This window comes from Telmatherina bonti (assembly GCF_933228915.1).
Source record: "Telmatherina bonti genome assembly, chromosome: 6".
Classification (NCBI taxonomy): Eukaryota; Metazoa; Chordata; class Actinopteri; order Atheriniformes; family Telmatherinidae; genus Telmatherina; species Telmatherina bonti.
In genome coordinates this window covers 20,105,402-20,128,068 of record NC_136624.1, presented here as the reverse complement: position 1 = coordinate 20,128,068, position 22,667 = coordinate 20,105,402, and positions in this window count along the sequence as shown.

Genomic DNA, 22,667 nt, shown 5'->3' with positions numbered 1-22,667 from the left:
GCGGAGGAGTCACAGAATTACTTTGGACATGGGCAGGTTCTTCTGGGTGCGTTTTTGATGAGTTTGTCCATTGCTGCCTGTAGCCACTGGGTACCTGTGCATTAACAGAACCACCATGACAGCAACTATTCTTTGTTTTCCCTCTGTTAAGACATCCAACTGCCCTGTGCCCTGCCTCTCCACAAATGAAGCAATGAGGGCAGGGGCTGGCCCCTCTTTCAATACATTTGGGGCAACTTGGTTGTCTCATTGATGTTCTATTTTTTTGCTTTGAGCATGTGCAGGGGCAAGCTGGCTCAGATGTCTGTCTAGTTGTGAGAGACTCAACCACTTTTGTGAGAGTTTCTACTTTTTCAGTCAGTTCTTCTATGGCTTTATTTTTGTTCCTTGCTTTAAAGTCATTTTTTTCAGTGTCTTTGTCCGTCTCAAGTTGAACCGTGTGAGCATGTGTAACCTTATGGCGAGTTGCGCACCCTAACCTTCTTTGTCGTTCACTCTCTTCACTTGACACTTTATTAACTTGTCCTATCAGAGCCTCATCTGTCACAGTGTAGTCAGATATCAGTGGTTTGAGTTCATTTCTGATGTCACTATACTTTGGAAGAAGGCCCTGATGAATAGTACGCAGGAACACGTTTTGAATTGTGCGGGGCTCATACTCAATGTCCATATTATCTTGCTTGGAAGCAAACATGACCTTTTGTTTCAGTCCAATCAGTCTATAAAGAAACTGTTGGGGGGTTTCATGCTCATGTTGCTTTGTGCTCATCAATTCCTGAAATAACTCACTCCCAGTTTTCTCACTCAGGTGGGATCGCAGCAGGCTTCTCAGTTCCCTGGTAGTCAAATCATCCTTGCTGATCAACATGTCTTTAAACTGTCCAGGTCTGACAATACGGAGTACACCTTGGATGATCTCCCCCTCCGTATGCTTGGCTTTGAGCCCCTCATCCATCTGTTTGCAGAGTCCATGATAGCTAATGTCGGATGTGTTGTCCCCGATTTGACCCCCATGTACTTTGAATTCCCTACGCTGAAGGAATGGCAGGTCTTTCAGGGAAACAACATGGTCAGGCTGGGTATGGAATCTATCATCAGCAGAGGTGCTAGTGGTTACAAGAGCATCTTTAGACTGAGGTGAACGCGTAGTAGCAGTCGGTAAATGTTGCACTGTCTGTGTGGCTTTCAACTCTGCTAGTTTTCTTCCTAATGCTTCATAGCTAGCATGCAACTTGTCATACTCTGAGACATGTGGCTCAAGAGGTAATAAGCCTGTGAAGACTTCAGTACTCTGTTGTGAAGCTACACTGATAGGAACAGTATTTACAACTTCATCCCCAGTTGCCAGTACTTCAGAAACATGACTATCAATTACTTCAGCAATCACATCTCTTAAATGCAGTAAGTGAGAAAAACCAAGATCTTCTGACTCAAGTAATGTTTTACAACTGAGGTAAGAGTATATGTAATCAAAACAACTTTCTGCATCACCACGTATAATGCTTGAAGGATCAAGATCAGGTACCAGTCTGATGTCTGTAGCAACTTGGAAGAGTTCCTCTGTAGTCAGCTGCTGAAGACTCTGCTTGATCTTCCAAGTCAGTTTTTTTCCTTTCGACCTCCGTCATCTTGTGTTCGTTGGCCAGCGACTTCTCACAGTGCAGTCAGTTAAACAGGCAGCACGTCACTCCTCCAGCCAGGGTCTCTTCAGCATCTGTAGACTCGTGGCTCGCTCAGTTGCATGTCTGTTGTTCACCCTCGCCTGTGATGTCAGCCTTCGGTTCGTTGGTTATAGGACCAGCATCGGCTCCATTGGCGTGCCAGTCCCCGTACGGGCCACCAAAATTATGTTACAAGCCTCTGTTGAGTCCTGTATATTTTTGCAGGAAGGAAAAGACGCGTGAGCTGTGATCTGTTGGCAGGCAGGCTCTGGTCCGCATTTATTAGCAATCAATTTTCCTATCAAACATTCCTCATTACAAAATGCAGACATTTGTTCAGAATTCTTATGTATACAATCTTACTTAAAACACCGAAAAACCTATGTGCAGTACACTAGCTTTTCTTTAGCACAGTGATTTTGAGCATTTGTCTAACTCAAAGATATTGCAGTTTCCATTACAAAATACTGAAGCAGCACAACATGCTATATTTCACCTGCATCTTTTCTCGATTTTGTAAGTACAAGAACACATATAAACAGTAACATCTCAGTAACAGTCTAAGAAAATAATCACATGTATCCTACTGTTTAAACAATTAGTATAACTTAAGGCCATTTGCAAATAAAATCCAAATAAAAGTCACACTCCGGGAGCTATACATTACACTTAACGATCCACGTGAAGGTCCGCCATCTTAACTCGGAAAACGTGCAACATAACTACTGCTTTGAAACTCAGGGCTCAATTTATATAGTTGTATCATTCAAACAAAGAAAATTCTGACATAACAATTACCAGTTTAATTGTAAATGATTACATTTAGCTTCACGATACATACAAGTCCAAGAAAAACATAACCAACCTGTATATTTTTGCAGGAAGGAAAAGACGCGTGAGCTGTGATCTGTTGGCAGGCAGGCTCTGGTCTGAGCATGCGCTGCTTCTCAGCAGACCACCACACCCAGCGCTCACCTTGACCCAGACGCCCTCTGCTGTCCTAATATCGCAATTGCACTTACAACAACAGGACTAAAACAGGTGTATTTTTGATGAGCTGAGACCTTCTTCTTAATAAAAAAAACAAATTAAATCACATTTGTGATCCTACATTTGTAGGCGTCACACTTACAGTTACCTTAGCTCGGATATCGGTCTACAGCAACAAAAGTTTTTTGTTCTTGAGATGCCATATTTGCAGGTCAATGACCGACCCAGATATACTGGCCTGTTTCCTGGTAGCGTCTCCATGCTCTGGACACTACGCTTGTTGGAGAAATTATTTGACTCTTAGATGTATTACAACTTCTCAAGACCAGAGTATTTTCCACCACACGCTGACAGACACAGCAAACCTTCTCGCCACAGCCCGCATTGATGTGCCATCCTGGATGAGCTGCATTACCTGAGCCACATGCTACCACTAGAGTGAAAGCACCACCAGCATTCAAAAGTGACCAAACATCAGCCAGAAAGCATCGGAACTGAGAAGTGGTCTGTGGTCACCACCTGCAGAACCACTCCTTTATGGGGTGTGTCTTGCTAATTGCCTATAATTTCCACCTGTTGTCTATTCCATTTGCACAACAGCATAGGCAATTGATTGTCAATCAGTGTTGCTTTCTAAGTGAACAGTTCAATTTCACAGAGGTGTGGTTGACTTGAAGTTACATTCTGTTAAGTGTTTTCTTTATTTCTTTGAGCAATGTATGTGTGTGTGTATATATATATATATATATATATATATATATATATATATATATATATATATATATATATAGCACTTTATTGCATTAATTATGATCAATTAATCACAAAAAATAGAGTCAAAAAATTATTAATTTAATTGTAGTGGAATATTTGTCTGCACAATTTCCTGGTATTCAATTTACACTGATGTACATGGTAGACCTTGCAATAACATAGCAACGTTGGCGCTATATTTAGCGATTTTTCACACCACTCAAGCAAATCTATTTCACAAAGAACCAACTATAAACAAGTCTAGCAACTTTTTCTGGGGGAACATGGGGACTCTGCTTTAAGTGACTTGAAAGCACATATAGCTCACTCTTAGCCATGAGCAGCAGCAGCCCCTCTCCTGTCCAATAGAACACACAAGAATCTTGGTCCTTACTGAGCATCCGACTTCAAGCTGCAGTCAGAGAAGGAGATGATCACCTCTGCTGCATGTCCAGACTGAAGTTGTCCTAGTTGATCCCATTCTGGCTTACTGTGAGGCATTAATGCCTGTCAATGAGGACGGTGGATGAAAACATGTGGAAAGTTAAAAGTACCATAACATGTAGTAACTCTTAGAGAACTGGAGCTGTTGGTTTAAGTGTTTAAAGTAACATTTTAACTTTAGGTCTGTTCAGTTTCGGGCTGGCGTATGTTCTATTACTTCTTCTACTGTAGAAATTAGAAATTAAATATATTTTTTCAGACATTAATAGAGCCTAAGTTTACAGCATTAATGCTTGTGTCAAAAATATTGTCGTGATGAATTATTTACAAAGCTTGTAATTAATTGGAGAACATTTGACTGAGCATTTTATTCTTTTGTTTTAATCTAACCTGCCGTATCTCCATCTCTTGCTTCTCTTTTCTCCAAATGCATGTTGGAAATTGAGGCATCCCTCAAGATGGCATGGTGAGATCAATTGCTAGGTTGCAGCCAGAGATATTAGAGAAATAGAGAAATTGCAATAGCCTTTACCATCTGGGTGTTCTGCCAGAACCAAAAGTGCAAACTCAAATGAAAATAGTTGCTGGATACAGACCCATCAAAATAACTCTTTTGAAAAGATTAACTGTCCAATCAAGAATGTGATTTTGGCTCTGAAAGCAAACTTAGCAAGATGGATGATATCAATTATGTTAATCTTTACTGATAAAACTGAACACATTATTGTGAGTTATTTGAGCTTGTTCTGCAAATGATAATTATTTAAAGATTGTTTAAATCTAGAGAAATCTAGAAAAAAAGATGTATATTGTTAATTGGTATGAAAATATCTATAGTCCATGTGGGCAAACCAAAGCCCCGGTGCTCTAAACCCATCTTTCTTACCAGCATGTGTTAACAGGAAAAAAACTTCTTTAACTTGATTGAATCCTTACTGAACAATTATTGTAACTTAACTGTTATTATTTAAGTGATATGAGGACTGTTATCTTTTCCTTTTCTACACATTCAAAGGTTTGTAGAAAGAGAAAAAAATGGCTGAAAAAAAAGAAGCATTTTTAAGAGTTACCCACAGCAGTAATTAGAATAATATGTGGGTTTAAAAGTAGTCAAATATAGCAGTCTAATATATGTACTTAAGACTGTTTGGCAAATCCTACAATACTTACAATGCATTTGTTCACAAACAAAGATTGGATTGCTAACGGTAGAGCTACTCTGGTGTCAAACATATTGCATTGGTTTTTGTTTTTTACAAATTTTTGGTGTACTTATAACTGTGGTGTAGAAAAAAATGTAAATGTTTGATGAAGAACTACTATTATAGATAGTCTGTGCTATATCTGATTCATGGGAGTTGCATCTGTTGCAGCATTTTAAACTTTTAAGATTCAGACTCAAACTACTCCATTTCATTGTCAAGTGGAAATTTGTCATTGATTGATTTGTCACACAATGACATTAAATGAAAACAGATCAGTAAAAACAGGGAAGAACAATATATGAAAAGAATACATAGAATACTGGTTCTTTGTTCCCAGTAACTAGTCACATCCTGCTAACAGACTATAAATTCCCTGGATTCACTCATGGAAGCCGGAAGACATGCAAAATTCAGATGAAGGGCAAAAGTCTTTTGCTCTGGTTCCAATCACAGCACAATGGATAACGGTGAGTCTGCTCAGATAGGATGGTTGGTGTGAATGCGACAAAGCAAAAAAAATTAATGAAAATTTAGAATATGGCCCATATAGTTTAGGTCAACCAGATGTTTCATAAAACCTGGAGGATTTTCCTGGGGTTGATGCGATTTGACATTGCAAAGTATCTCGTGCTCATTTGCTGCTAGCTAAATGAAAGCATTCAAAAGGCTAGAAGCCTACAATTCATTTATTTTAGGTTGGGCCAGTCATTTAGGATTCAGAGAAGCTTTAAATGATGATTGCTTTATTTTGAATTAATAATTAATTAAATTACTCAGCTTCTAATAATTCTATGCCAATGCTAAAACCTAGCGAACCATTGTCATTGTTTAGGTGATCAGATTTATATGTAAATCATTTATTTTGCCTCTGCTTAATCTAAACTCCTGGCATATTTGTATGAATATGTTTATAAAGTCATGCTACATCTCTTGATTAAATAAACTAGACCTTCTTTACCTGTTAAAGTGGTTGCTGCAAACTCAGGTGCTGACTGTTTTCACTCCTGTTTTTAGGTGAAGACCGTTGATCCACTGGTGTTGTACTTTTTTCTATAAGTTTTTTTTATTACTGTATTTTCTGGACTATAGAGTGCACCTGTATATAAGCTGCATCTGCTCTTTTAAAAATAAAAAAAAACCAAAAAAAAACATATACAAGCTGCATAGGCCTTTAAGCCGCAAATATCTGTGTTGAAAAATTAGATATTGACTGCATGTACAGAACAATTTTGTACTGTAAATTTACATGTATGAACCTGAACAGATTCTTTAAACAGTACCTTTTAACACTGCAGCAACTTTGCTGATTAAAACAGAACACAACCAAGAGAAAATAACCGGTACTTATTTACCTTCATTTATCCTGTGTTTGAAACCACAAGTCAATTTATTCTTCTTCGCTGAAACCTATGAAGTCATCTTCTTCCTTTAGAGTTGAACAGCCTGAGAAGCGCTTCGTCACGTCTGCCTCCATCAGTCTCCATCAGTCTCGCTCTCCATTTCACTATCATCCTCCAGTGAAGTTGGCTCGGAAGGGGCGCCGCTCTCTTCGCGTAGCAGTCCCGCCTTTCGCAACCCGTTGGTGATGGTGGATTCTTTCACAGCACTCCACGCGGTTAGAATCCTCTGACAGACATCAGAAAAGGATGCTTTTTGCATGTGGCGAGTTTTTGTGCATGACTTCTCGCCACTTGTCATCCAAGTCTCCCACTCAACCGTGCAGCTTTCATTCCAGATTCACAGTGATGTCAAGTGGCTGCAAATACTTTGTTGTACCTCCAGAAATCACAGCTGGAATGGAGTTAGTTTTCTTGATCGGTGCTTTCAAAGAATCTGCGATGTGGGGCCTCATGCTATCCAAACAAGCAGTGTTTTTTTCCGGTGAAAAAATCCTCCCGGGCGCTTGCCGTAGTACTTCGTTAACCATTCATTCATTAGGCCTTCCATCATCCACCCTTTGGTGTTAACTTTGACCACTATGCCTTTCGGGAATTGTTCTTTTGACAAAGTTATGCCCTTAAAAATCACCATTGGTGGAAGTTTTTGCAGGTGAAGTGCATTCTTTCGTGGCCTTTTGTTTTTATCAATATCAATGATGTACCTGTCTTGTTAACAGTCCTGGTCAGAGGCAGATCAAACGTCAAGCGTACCTCATCCATATTCATGATGTTGTCTGGTCCGATGGAGTTTTCTTGCATCTTTGGTTCAACAAATTTTTGGAAGATTTCAACTTTTTCCTGATAGTCAGAGGGGAGTTGCTGACAGAGTGGTCCGTGCCCCGATGAACAGGTTTTTACATGTCATAAATTGGAAACACCATGATGACCAAGCTTTGAAATCTTCATTATTCATTTCACATGCGATTGATTTGGCTTTCCATTGGATCTGTACAGCAGATACACCTCGGCCACCTGTCCTCCAGGACATTTTCAAGTTTAACCCATCTGCTTTTATGTCCTCTGAAAGCCTTTCTCGACTTTTAGCATTGCTTGAGCTATTCCTGCTGCCGCCTCCAACGTCTTATCATAGATTCATTGACACTAAGCTTGCGTGCAGCAGCGGAGTTTCCTTCCTGGATAGCTTAAAACTTGCATCATACGAACTTCTTCGTGTGATTTCCATATAGGGGCGAGGACTTGAAAATAATTACCAGTTGGTAATCTGCTAAAGAAAAAATAGCATATTTTTCTTTGCATGATTTTCCATCTATCTTATTTTTTATTCTAATTCCAATTAGAGAGCCCCTAGCGATGGAAGAGAAATCCACAGAATACCCGCACCTTTGTATAAACCTTATGGTTCAAATACCTAGGGAAAAAGTAGCGGCTTATAGTCCAGAAAATATGTGAACTCTCTTGTAAGACACTACATTGGGGACATACACACAAAAAAAAAATTATTTTCCTTTGTCTTGATTTAAGTGGTTGCAATAACCACATACAGCAAAGAAGCATTTTGACACAGAGTCTACAGAGGGAAACTGTGTGGCTGCATTTACTTTCTGACCCCTTTCTGCATTTAGTGACATTGACGCCACATCAGATGAAATCCAGCATAGTATAAAATTCTTTTAAATCAAGTTATATGTCCTAGCACTGTAGAGCTTTAAAGTGTTGATGTGTTAGGTCCCATTTGGGCAAAAACATGGAAAACACTAAATGGTTCACAGGCATTCAAGGGCTATTCTATGCTTGAGTGACAAACAGGCTGCTTTGGATGTAATGGCAGTTAGTGGTAGCCTTGAGAATATCTATACTAAATCTGCATACAAATTGTTTTCTTTTAAATCATATAAAACTGCAGTTTTGAGCAAATGGCTACACTGCTATAAAACTGTACATTGAGTGGATGATCAGAACTTGCACACAGATGGGAAAGCTACAGGAAGCCAGTGAAGGGTTTCTGTTCATGACACATTTGCACATTAGCAGCATTTAACAGTCTGCAAGTTTTTTCTGGTTTTGAAGCAGGGCAGCCAGTTCACTGTCCTAAAGTGATGAAGCAAACAGAGTACACAGCAGTTTATGGGGTCTGTTTGAAATCAGTCATTATCACCCATATGGACATCATCTAAACATGACTTCATTTTCTTTTTGCCCTGATGGTTGTCATATTTGTGCCTGCAGAGGAAAATATCAGTCATGTTTTCAGGCAAAACTATAACAGTAAATATGGGGAGTTGATGGCACACTACCTATAGAACGTTTGTTAGTTTACTAAAAAAATTAAACTATCATGCAAGTAAATGAAGTATATTATTTGTATAATTCCACTCAAAATTCCTTTTTTAAAAATTTTATAGGTAAAAAAAGTCATTTCTTCACGCCCTGATTCTGGTTTAATTTTTTCAGCCTCTTGCTAATTTTTAATGAAATGCGAGATGCCACTTAAAAAGCGGATTGAATCTTGTAAAATAAACATCTTGCAAGTGAATTACAAGCATTATGCTTGCAAGTATTCCCACCATGATTCACATGGCTGCTTTTAAACTGTATAACCTAGACAGCTGAAGCGTATGAGCACATGCCTAGATGTAATGTGACGCTTGCTACAATTAATTTATCATACAATACAATACAAAAGATTTTCACAAGCAAACTCATATTGCAATGTGTAAATTGCATGCATGTCTCTCTATGTCTATCAGACATTATGGATAATTAAATATCTTGTATGGGAATTTTTCTGACCTTACAAACATAAATTAACAGATTTCAGTGTCCACGTGGCTTCAATAGAGTCTCATGACCTTAAAAAGAGATTTTCACATAAAATCTTTATCATAAAATCTTTTATGTTGTTACTTATTTTTAATTCTAGTACAAATTAAAATATACATCTGAGAAGTGTTTAAGAGACATCAAAAGAGAAAATGTAGCAAAGGCATCAGGCCAGAGCAAAAGCAGCTGTAAAACTATCCTGCAAGTTCTTGCACCGGGACCTGGGTAGTTGCCTACTAAAAAAACACAACCGACTTAGTGAAGACAAACATTGGCAAGATATGATTTAAACGCAAATTCTTGATCAGAATACTTAAACTGTTGTTCCTTTTTATCAATGATTATAACGTTTAATTTCTAAATAAATAAATTTCTAATCATAAATTTTGCTGCTTCTGCTTGTGCATATATATATGCACAAGCATATATATATATATATATATATATATATATATATATATATATATATATATATATATATATATATATATATATATATATATATATATATAATATATATGTATATTATATATATATATATATGTATATATATATATATATATATATATATATATATATATATATATATATATATATATATATATATATATATATATATATATATCTGCGATGGACTGGCGAGCTGTCCAGGGTGTACCCTGCCTGTCGCCCAAAGCCAGCTGGGATAGGCTCCAGCTTCCCCGCAACCCTGAATTGGAATAAGCGGTTCGGAAAATGAATGAATGAATGAATATATATATATATATATATATATATATATATATATATATATATATATATATATATATATATGTGTATACATAAAACTCCTCCTTCACCGACCCCTCCCATCTCCTCACGGTAGGGCAGATGGCAATTCATCTCTCAAGCTCAGGTTCTACGCTGTCTCTTAGCTGTTCCTAGGACTGCGCTTTTCTGGATGGAGATGTCTGATGTTTCACCAGGTGTCTGTTGGAGCCACTTCTCCAGTACTCCTATCATTATGGGTACTACTGTTGCTTTCACCCTCCAGGACCTTCTACAGTTCTTCCTTGAGCCCTTGGTACTTCTCCAGTTTCTGATGCTCATTTTTCCTGATATTTCTATCATTGGGGATGGATACATCGGTCACTACGGCTACGGCTTTCCTCTGCTGCTTATCCATGATCACTTTTTCCGGTTGGTTGGCCACCACCATTTTATTTGTCTGGAACTGGAAGTCCCAGAGGATCTTAGCCCTCTCCTTGTCCACCACCTTGGGGGGAGTTTCCCACTGGGACTGTCTCAGTCCATGTTCTGCACAGATGTTCCTGTACACTATGCCAGTTACTTGATTATGGTCCATGTATTGGTCCATGTATTCTTTGCCTGCCAGTATCTTGCACCCTGCTGTGAGGTGCTGGATTGTTTCAGGGGCTCCTTTGCATAGTCTGCACATGGGATCCTACCTGGTATGGTGGATCTGAGCCTTAATCGCTCTGATGCTCAGGGCCTGCTCCTGTGCTGCCATGATTAGAGCCTCTGTGCTGTCCTTCAGTCCAGCCTTGTCCAGCCATTGATAGGACTTGTTTGTATCGGCCACTTCAGTGATCTGCCGGTGGTACATCCCATGCAGGGGTTTTTCCTCCCATGATGGTTCTTCCATCTCGTGTTCCTCCAGACTCCATTGTCTGAGACATTCAGTAAGTGCTTCATCCCTTGGTGCCCTCTTCCAGATGTATTCATGGAGCTTGGATGTTTCATCTTGGATAGTGGCTTTGATGCTCACTAATCCCCGGCCCCCTTCTTTGTGCTTAGTATACAGTCGCTGTACACTTGACTTGGGATGGAACTCTTCATGCATGAGGAGCAGCTTCCGTGTTTTGACATTGCATGGTCTGTGCTTCCTCCTTTGGCCTGCTTATTATCCCAGCAGGGTATCTGATCACTGGCAAGGCGGTGCTGTTAATTGCTCGGATCTTGTTCTTGCCATTGAGCTGACTTCTCAGTACTTGCCTCACTCATTGCAGGTATTTAGCTGTGGCAGCTTTCCTTCTGGCTTTTTCATGGTTGCCATTCGCCTGTGGTAAGCCCAGGTACTTGCAGCTATCCTCCACATCTGTTATCCTGCCCTCTGGGAGTGCAATGCCCTCCGTATGGATTACCTTCCCTCTCTTTGTTATCATTCGCCCCTTTTTCTCCAGTCCAAATGACATTCCGATGTCCCTGCTGTAGATCCAGGTGGTGTGGATCAGTGAGTCGATGTTCCGCTCTCTCTTAACGTGCATGTATCACACACACATATACATATATATATATATATATATATATATATATATATATATATATATATATATATATATATATATATATATGTATATATATATATATATATATATATATATATATATATATATATATATATATGTATATATATATATATACACACATATATATATATATACACACATATATACATATATATATATACATACATACATATATATATACCATTATAGCTTAGAGATGGTAGAGCTCCTCAACTTTTAAAAAATAAGAAAGCAATAAAACTACAGTAGTCATTTGTGAACAAAACCCTTTAGAAGATTAAATGTCATTTAATATAATCTTTTACTCTTTGACAAAAATAAATCATAAGACTGAATTGCTCAACGGGAGGTAAAATAGAAGAGGATGGTGTGAATTAATGGTTGTTGGGCAGGAGAATAGCAGCTGCTGACCTCCTCAGGGGGAATCTCATGTCAAGTTCAAAATATAGTGCTGGCCAAATTTGGTACATAACTTTTGACTGAGTATAAAACGAAATGTCACTGTTACAATTCATCAAGTTTTACATTATCAGACAAGGAATATATGGGAAGGGAATTGTAATCATAAATTAAATCTCTGGCACCATTCTCCAGCTTTAAAGGCACTTAGTAAGTACTTGGAGTGAACCTGATTAAAATAAATTGTTACTGAAATGTGATGAATTTAATCATTGAAAAAAGATTGTTTTAGTGAATATTTTCTTTTGCAAAAAATACAAAGTAAAGGTGATCGAGATAAAATATGATGTTGTGGGTTCAGTAGTAAAGACAAACAATGGTAACAAAAAACATTGCCATTCTGGTATCTGACCAGAGAAGGGGACCAGTAATTACTGGGAGAGGAAAATGAGAAACATATGTGTTGGAAGGTGAAAAGTGGATAACAGAGAAAAAAAGGAAATATAACTTGTGGCTGTCAGGTTTGTGCATTGTCCAAATGCATGGGCCAGAAAGAGGTGAGATGTGGCTGAGACAGTGGTGCTTAACTCAACTTAACTAAACCGCCATTGTGAGTACCGAACACTGATCCTCTCTGACTGGAATGCGTGCTTTATTCGAGCTTCTCTGAAGCTGATATAATATAAGGCTCATGGATAATTCACATTTTAATCCCCAACGACTGTAAAAAAATAGCCAAGTCCCTGCAGAAGTTTTCCAATAACTAACGTCAACTGACAAGCTAGTGGATTTTTCCTACCATGACATTTACCTGATACCTGATATATAACCCATCTTCATACACAGGAGAAAGTCTGAACTTTTTAAAAGCAAAGATGCTTATCACTGTTTTAGGGCTGACTGGGCACCTGACCTGAAAAAAAGGCATCTCAAGTGCAAGAACTTTTGCTTCTGTAGACCAGTGTTTAAGCTAAGCCAACAACTGCTGTCGCTGTAGCAACATTGTCATACTGATTAGTGATTAATTACATTTTTAACTCAAGGTGTCTGATTAGATTCACTGTTATCCCTTCATTTTCTGAAAAATTTGTTCTGAAAAACCCAGTTAGTTACTGCTAACTGGGTTTGATGTTTCTACTACCGGTACTTTGCGTCCAATTGGCTCTCCATATGGTCGAAAGCCATCTCTGACAATATTCTTCTTTTGGTAATAGATAGAAATGTCTGGGTTTGCTTTCTTGTTGTCACACACAATGCACAGCATAAGGACGGAATCAGCAATTGACTTTTTGTTAAAAGAACAAGGGGAAAAGTGGGGTCCTCTTCATCTCAGACACTCTAACCAGACAAATGAAAAAGTGACATGAAATAAAAAGAACTTTTATTTCTACTTCAACATGATGCCAGATGTGGATAAGGTTCTTATCAGCATTCAGAATTATGTGTCGAGATGAATTTCCTCAATCTAATTACTCTTTAAGTGACCATAAGCTGTCTACCACAACATACTTCACAATGGTATGCTGGTGTAAGAATATATTCCCAGAACTCTGCTCGTCTACCTAACATAAATATGCTTATGTTTGGGAAATACACACAATGCTCAGAGCTTTGGTGCTCTTTGTTTGTCATTTCCAAGATATTTAAAAAGGCTAATTAAATTTACTACACATGACCCATGTTGGATTCAATGGTAACTTAGAAAGACCTCCTCCTGTAGATTAGTCAGTTTAACTTTAAGTCATCCACAACGATGATGATGATGATCCATGAGCTCGCAATAGTCTCAGATAAGCAATCCATGTTCTTTTATTGAAGCAATAGCCTTTTTTTCAATCTCCAGAGGTTTGACTCCATATTGTCCGTCCAGTCTTTTATGAGTAATGACCTGTTACATTGGCGATCCCCCCTGCAGCTCTAATCACTCAAGTGATGATACACTGGGAGCCTGGTGGGATAAACTACCCCTGAGCAGTAATTACACAGGTCTAGTGTCCTAACTGAGCTGATATGAGTTCTGCTCACCTATATGAACAAAGAAAAGGAGAGAGCAGAAAAGACTCCCACTCAAGCAGTCCAATTTCGTAGCGCCCCGAACAAAACAGTTAAATGCAAAAGGAAACGAGTCAGTGATGTTTAAGATGTGTCACCATCCCACAGCAACCCGTCCTTCATGGTGGTTTAGTGTTTTTATTGCAAGAAAGTTATCAGTCTGACATAGACAATACAGATCACACAAAATACAATAATATTTTAGAAAATTTAAATAATATATTCCCATCTTAATAAACTTATAGCAAAGACTGTAATACAGGGATCCTCAGACCTGGTCCTCGAAGGCCGGTGTTCTGAAGGCTTTCCAAGTGTTCCTGCTACAACACACCTCATTCAAATCAATGTGCATTTAGCAAGACATGTACAGAACCTGTATGAGTCTGAGTCAGGTGTGTTCCAGCAGGGACACTTGGAAAACCTGCAGGACACTGGCCGTTAAGGACCAGGATTAGGGATCCTTACTGTAATATATACTTTTGCCATTTGTTATTTTAGTTACATAAAAAGCAGTGTCAAGCCAGATACAGAGATAGAATCCTGAAGTCAGTAGTTTTTATTTTGGCATAAATGGTCAAGGGAAGGGTTGGATTGTGTGAGTGTGTTTTTAAGTATGAAACTGTTTAATTTTATGTTGTTAGGCACTTTGATACGTTTCTGCATGAAAAGTGCTATACAAATAAAGTTTGATTTGATAAAAAAAACATTTTTTTCAATTTTCTACAGTATAAAATAATTAATACAATTTAAAGTGATTAAATAAAATAATATGAAATCTCTTTACACAATTGAAAAAAAAAAAAAAAAAAGATGGCATTTTTATATTTAAAAAAAGTACTACATACCTAAAGGCTCTGTCTTGCTCTAGGTATGTATATCTAACATTTGCACTCTCTCCGAATAGCTTTTCTATAATGTTGGCATTCATGTAAGTTTAAGTGCTTGTAATGCTGAAGCGCCAAAAAAAGAATAAAAAATTGACAAGCATGAGCAATTTTTTCATTATATTAGAGTTGCTCAGTTTTTTGTTTTTTTTGTTGTTGTTTTTTTTTTTAAATTTAAAAAAAAAAAAAAAAAAAAAAAAAAGAGTTACTCAGTTATGATATTTTGTGGACATCCTATTACAACTATTTTTTTTAAAGAATAGTATTATCTTCGTTTTCAATTTACCTCTTCTTTTTGACTATTTTTATGCTAATATGTATGATCATGTATCTACTTTCTGTCATGTAAATGAAAGCTAGAAAAAAAATGTGCTTATTTTTCAGGTCTCAGTACATTAAATACCCTTCTGCAAATCATACTGCTGATTTTATTAAACCCCTCACTTGTACCCTACCCAGACATATTGCTCCACTTGGATTTCTCCCACTGCCACACTGATACATTATGACTGGTTCACTGAAATTGCCCACAGGAGTGAATTTTCAATGCGCGGTAAAAGGTTTTCTGAGCAATCACACATTTCTGCAGTATTTGTCATTTGTGATAAGTAAAGAAGAAAAACAAATGCATAATGAGGGTTTTTTTTTTTTTTTTTTTTTTTTTTTTAGTCTTGATTACATTTGATTACTTCACCTTTTTCCTTAAATAAACTCAACCAAATCAAGTATTGGAAATTTGACTTGCAAACTGCTTTTTTTTTTTTTTTTTCTGTTAACATTTCCAGATGCAATTGGAAAAATAAAATAAAAATGCCATAGCTGCAACTTTTAGTTGCCACAGTTGTGTTCTCATAATAGTGCAATGCATCAGGGAGGGATGGGTGGTTTAGGGGACACTGTGGTCCCTGCGGTGCTTGACCGGGGCAGTGGGGCAGGTGGTGGCCCACATTCGTTGGCTGTCTAGAGTGGTCCTGCCTAACTGGGTGTGGGGCTGGGCTTTCCCCAGGGAGGTGGGTGGTTCTTAGGCTCATAAGGCTCTGGATTTGGTTCCTGGCTCTTGGGCTGCTGGCCTTGGTCCCCTGGGTCCTGTGCCCTCTGATGCCGGAGGTCCTCTGGGTGCAGCTTTCTTCTGCCCCCTCCTGGGCTGACATGTGGCGGTCCTCGCAGTGGCAGTCTTGGCTCCGTACTCAATGTTGGCTGCTGACTGTCTGGGACTTGGGGCCCTCTGGGTCTGTCCCTAGTCTTTGGAGGAGACATGGTTGCATTTGCATGATCACTCAACACAACTTGCCCCTAATGTGTAGGATACACACATCCACACCGTATATGTACACAGATGTAGACGCCGATGCTGCTGATGTCTGGTGTGATTTCTCAGAATATTCTGGAATTCTTTGTGTTTCTTTACAAGTGTAGAACACGTTTGGTTTTTCTCTTGAAGATGTATTGCAGCTGCTGTCACTTCTTTGCTGCTTTTTTTGCTCTCCTTTTCTCTTTTCCCAACTATCTATTCCTCTCTGGTTCAGCAGTTACGAGCAGTAAAGGCAAAGACTTCTCTATGATAACAAATAAAAATAATTAAATAGATGAATCTTAAGAATCAAGGGGGTCTTAAATGGTACAATCTTAGAAATGCATAAAACAGTGTGTTAGGAAGCAGTAGCTGAAAGCTATGTAAGTAAACTATGTTAACTTGTTTTCAAAGGTGAATTGTCATCCAGTTTGTTTTTTCTTTTACCGATTCATAATAGTGTCATTCCATTTCACAGTGAGTCTTCTGTGGCGAATTTCTGGTTGTTCTTCAATGAGACTCCACCTACAATGCAGCTTTCTTGTCAGATGTTTACCGGCGCAATCTCAGTTTTGATTGAATAATTGAATGGATATGATTAGAGGTAGATAAAGTCAGCAGACTGTACAAACAAACAGTTTGTCTTTTGATTATATTTGAGTTGCAAACCCATGAGTTGCAAAACATGTTTCAATATAATCATATTTTGTTAATGATGTTGTCTTTTTTTTTATTTTTTTAATAAATATAAGATTTGCTGCCAAGCAGAAAGGTTGACCTGTACAGATGCAAAGTTTGTTTGTCAATTGTTTAAATAAATGGCAACTGAAAACAAGCCTGTGATTGGAGTCACTTTTATTCACGTCTTACCTCAGGATGAGAAACCATGATTTAATAAAGAATGTAGTATGCTGGAGTCTTTTTGTTAGAAGTATTTGAGTAAATAACCTTTAAAAATCCTGTTCCATGGGGCACAGGAGCAGAGATTTAAAAGGTTGTCTCTGTGAACATGAGAATTAATTGGTGGTCCTCTTGTCCTTCCATGCTCTGTACTAGATATAAGTGTCCACTGATGTCTTGATCAGTCCATCAGCTCAGCTGTGTTACACCTGTAGAGAGATGTTAGAAAAATTGTAGACAAGACAATGATATGATGTCTATAATCTGACAGCTCCCCGGCTGAGCCCATCATTCATGTCACTGCGCTGCTGACTGCTGCAGAGCATGGTGGACAGCATTCTCATGACCATCTCTGGTTGGCAATTCAGGTTTATCACAAGACAAAAGTAAACAACCAAAAAGCTATTTTTTCATTTTTCCCTTCATATTTTATATGTTTTTAGAGACACTAGACAGAAAAAAACAGAAATTTTACAATGCAACACTGGTATGCTTATGTAGAACTTATTGCTTCTGTTATCTTTAGGTTAATAATACTTCCCCACTTTTTTATTTTATTTATGTAGTTCTTATTCTTAAGACATATTATGAACAGTGACGGCTTGTGGTGACATCGAGTGGGAGGGCTAACACATATCTTGAAGCCAACAGACCTCTTTTTCACTTTATAGGTTTCCCATCACAGTATACATAACAAGATTTAATGTTTCACAACAATATTATAAAGAACTACCTTTTTAACAAAACACTATTATCAGTGGAATGAATCAATGCACCCCCCCTCTCTCTCTCTCTCTCTTTCACACACACACATGCACAGACTACAAGGTTCAAAAAGTCACAGAAGCTCGACTGCAGTAGAAAAAAAAACTCCAGTAAAAAATTACATGTTATAAGAGAAACAGGTAATGGACATACTGGAAAAAATAGGCCTGTGGGATATGTGTTAAGATATGAATAAGGACGTTCTACCTTATTTGAAGAGGAGTTCAGCACGGCGATTTTTCTGTGATCACCAGGAAAAAAAAAAAAAAAAAACAGGTTGATCACCTTTTCATTGAAGTCAGGTCATTTCTGGATGAAGTCCCACTCAACAGAAACCACGGCCAGTGCGTTTAGTCTTTCCTGTCCCATGTTACTTCTCAGAAAAGACTTTATCCTCTTCAGGGTACTGAAGCACCTCTCTGACTCCATGGATGTCATGGGGGTTGTGATGACTATTTGCGTCAATTTCAGAGTTTCAGAGAAAGTGTTCCACAGCAGAATATTCTGTGATGTACCGGAGCACGATCACGCACCGGCTGAGGCATGACACATCTGTCGTCTCATTGGCTACACTGCCACAAATGGTGCTTGAGAAATTTCATCAGCCAGTTTATTTTCATAAACTGATAGCATACAGTCAAGCAGTTCATTCTGACTGGTTTTTGATGTGTACTTTGCGACTTGTGTGTTAGACAGGTGATCAGCTAACTGGCTATCTAAAAAGGAGAACTGGTCAACAAGGTCCAGAAACACGCCCCGATTAAGCGAAGTGGAAGATTCATCAGATCCACATAAAGCAAGCTCGTGTGCCCCGCAAAATTTAATACAGTCCACAATACGTGACAACGAATGTCTGTTTTTCTTGACAAGTTCGTTGTGTCTCTGTACAGCAATGCGGTGACCCTCATCCAGTTGACAGGCAATGTTAACTTTGCCGAACATTGACAGCTTTACGCCATTTCTGATGTGACTTGTGCTGCATTCGTGTTTTCTTATTTTATCCGACAAATGTTTTAGATCCACGATACCTTGCTGAGTCCAAGCTGTGTCTCCTCCAAAAAGTCAGCAAGGGAAACAGAAAAGTGACTTTAGTTTGTCTAGCTGTTAGCCAGTCCTTTCTCTGAAACCAAGTTACACAAAAGCTGCGATTTTGGCGCTTTTCTTTCTGTGTAATTTGGATGTCCTTTGGATGATGTGGCCCCAGTTTCTTCAAGTTTTTCTTCTAAAGACATTGATGAAAATGGTCATGAAAGCAAATAATCCACCTCGTTAGCACTGATTTCCACCATTTCTCCAAGTCTGTTTCCACACAATCTAGCTGAACTTTTTTGCTCGCATCAAGTCGACTCATTGGTTCAGATCTCCCTGCTTTGGGCTGCAGAGATTTAGCCCAAACGCGAAGCAAATGAAGGGGGCGTATCAAACTACTTGTCACTCATGTGTCAAAGCAAAGTCAAGTGAAATTGTGTCATTTTTTAATTTTTTTTTTTTTGTGTTTTTACTTCAGATTTTGTTTTGTAGATGTTGTTGAATGATTGAGAACTAGAACAATCTGTTCAGAGTTTTAATTAATTAATCAATTTCTCATTTTTACTGAAAAATCTAGGGAGGGCTAAGCCCTGCTAGCCCACTTATACCAGCCGCCCCTGATTATGAAGATTGATTCATCCAAGTTTTTTTTTTGGAAAGTAAGACTTCAAAATGTCTAACAGGTAGCTCCTAACATTCACCAGAATGTAAATAGGTGGCATTTAGGGAAAGTTAAATAATTGAAAACTATACACAATTAAAAGGAAATAAACTATTTGGATCAGCAGAATATGTTTTTGACTCACGGCATTACCTCAAATAGAGGCTCAGGTCTTTATTTCTTCAGTGACTCAGGGCATTACAAATAACAAATAATTATATAATTATATAGCTGAAACTAATCTTTAAAAAAATTGTTTGGATAATAAATAACCAATAACTTAGCAGTGCATTTGCAACAGCAGTGTTGAGCAGAAGCAGCTAGAGAATGTGCAGTCTGAGGTTGTTTTTTTGGTACTTTAAGAAAGGCAGAGTGAAGCAGTTCATAAGTCTGACATAAACAGGGAAAAATCTGTTGTTCAGTATAGGGGTCCTTACACAGATGCTGAGAAGCCTTCTGTCTGAAGGCAGGGTGGCAGTCCATGTGAAGAGTGGACGCAGTTTGTCATGATGCAAGCTGCCTTGTCCTTGGATTTGGTGATGTAAACCTCTGGGATGGGTGGCAATTTGACCCAATGGTGTATTGTGCAAATTTCACCAAATGCTGTGATACCTCTTTCTTTGTACCAAACAGTAATTCAGAACATCAATGTGCTCTCCACCACACTATGCATCTTCTGGAAATCCATTGCCAAAAAAATGTGGAAAACCTCCATATTTGTTTCCTCCCCAGATTTTACCTTTTACATTATGATTTGACCATTGTGCTAAAACACAAAATACTCTTTAAGAGGAAGTGTCCTGCAGATTCTGAATTATTGCTTCAAAATAGTGAAAGATGGGCTGCTTGTGGCAGGCTGACCCAGAGCTTATGGAGAGCAAATTCGTGTTACCAAAACTGTCCACAAGGTGGGAGTCTCACAAATGCGTTGTTTTTTTTTTTATGCTAATAAAAATGCTAATTGCATAAACACACTCCTGTTCTACGCCTAAACACACCCCTCTTCTACGCCTAGATACACCTGCTGTGGTCGTCGTTCTCAACAAGCTGTCAGAACATGTGGAAACAGCGGTCTCATGTCCACTGCTCGGTTGTCTTTTGCCAAAACCAACACCGGAATGTTTTTTCTCTCCCATCATCAGCGGACCAAACTACCAGGGACAGATGGATTTATTTTTTGTTGATAATCCACCTGCATCTCTGCGGGATGCTTGTGGATTTTGCAAACATTTGGGAAAAAACCAGGTAAACACAGCATCATCCCTGCCGCGGCTGCAAAGAGGGGCATTTGCAACTTTAAGCAGCTCACCATCAGTGCAGTCTGTAAGTTTCGCTACTGATATGAAGTTATTTTTGCTGTGACTGAGACGTGACTTAGCCTGATGCAGATAATGCTAACGCTAATGCTAATGGGACAAGCCTGAAGGTTTAACCTCCTGCTGAGAACAAATAAGCCCCGTGTTTTATTTTCTTTTATCTATCTTATGCTCTGCTACGTAAATGTACATAAAGACTTTTCTATTTCTTATTTTTAATGCCACACAGTAAGTATTTATGATGGTTGGTTTGTCATGATGCCTGTGTTTTCTTCCGACCATGACATAGCAGTTATCATTTAATTTAACAAGGTGACATCATGTCGTCTGATGCTAGTATTATTTCATCAGTAAGGATATGTAAAAAAATAAGTGACATCTTACTGTCTCTTCATTTCTAATAGCACCAGATTTTATTACTGAACCAGAACGCAAACTTTTTATTTTTGACTTTTTCTGTGTAAAACAGGAGCTTTGCAGGTCATGACCTTTGTGCATAATTTTTACTGGTAACACTGGGTAGAAAGGAGCCTCCTGGAGTCTGAAGCTGAAGAACTGTAGGGAGGCTGAAATGTGTGTGGTCACTATGTACTTGATTGCTCCCTTAAAGTCCGGTGGTGGAGGATCCTGTATGTTACCGCTAAGTTGTGGATCCCCACCTGCTTTCATCTGTGTGGTCGCTATGGCAACAGTCTCTGTGGATATTGGGGTCGGACTTCTGGCGTGTATGGATCTAAAATATATGTTTTGTCAACAAACCAGATATTAATTACTTTTATTTTTATGGCTTTTTTTATCTACATGAAGTGTTCGGGGGGGCATTTATAGCAGTGTGTGAAATAAAATTAGTGTCTTTTTAATATTCTATGTTGTACACTGCTCAAAAAAATAAAGGGAACACTTAAACAACGCAATGTTACTCCAAGTCAACCACACTTCTGTGAAAACGAACTGTCCACTTTGGAAGCAACACTTACTGACAACCAATTTCACATGCTGTTGTGCAAATGGAATAGACATCAGGTGGAAATTATTTGCAATTGGCAAGACACACCCAATAAAGGAGTGGTTCTGCAGGTGGTGACCACAGTTCACTTCTCAGTTCCGATGCATTCTGGCTGATGTTTTGGTCACTTTTGAATGCTGGCAGTGCTTTCACTCTAGTGGTAGCATGAGATGGAGTCTAAAACCCACACAAGTGGCTCAGGTAGTGCAGCTCATCCAGGATGGCACATCAATGCGAGCTGTGGCAAGAAGTATTGCAGTGTCTGTCAGAGGTAGCCTGACTGCCATTAGGTACCGAGATGAGATCCTCAGACCCCTTGTGGGACCATATGCTTGTGCGGTTGGCCCTGGGTTCCTCCTAATGGAAGACAATGCTAGACCTCACGTGGATGGAGTGCGTCAGTAACTCCTGCAACACGAAGGCATTGATATGTACTGGGCCATCCATTCCCCAGACCTGAATCTAATTGAGCACATCTGGGACATCATGTCTGGCTCCATCCACCGACACCAAGTTGCATCACATACTGTCCAGAAGTTGGCACATGCTTTAGTCCAGGTCTGGGAGGAGATCCCTCAGGAGAACATCCTCCGCCTCTTCAGGCGCATGTCCAGGCGTTGTAGGTAGGTCATACAGGCACACGGAGGCTCCACACACACTACTGAGCCTCATTTTGACTTGTTTAAAGGACATTACATCTAAGTTGGATCAGCCTGTAGTGTGTTTTTCCACTTTAAATTAGAGTATAGCTCCAAATCCATACCTCCATGGGTTGATACATT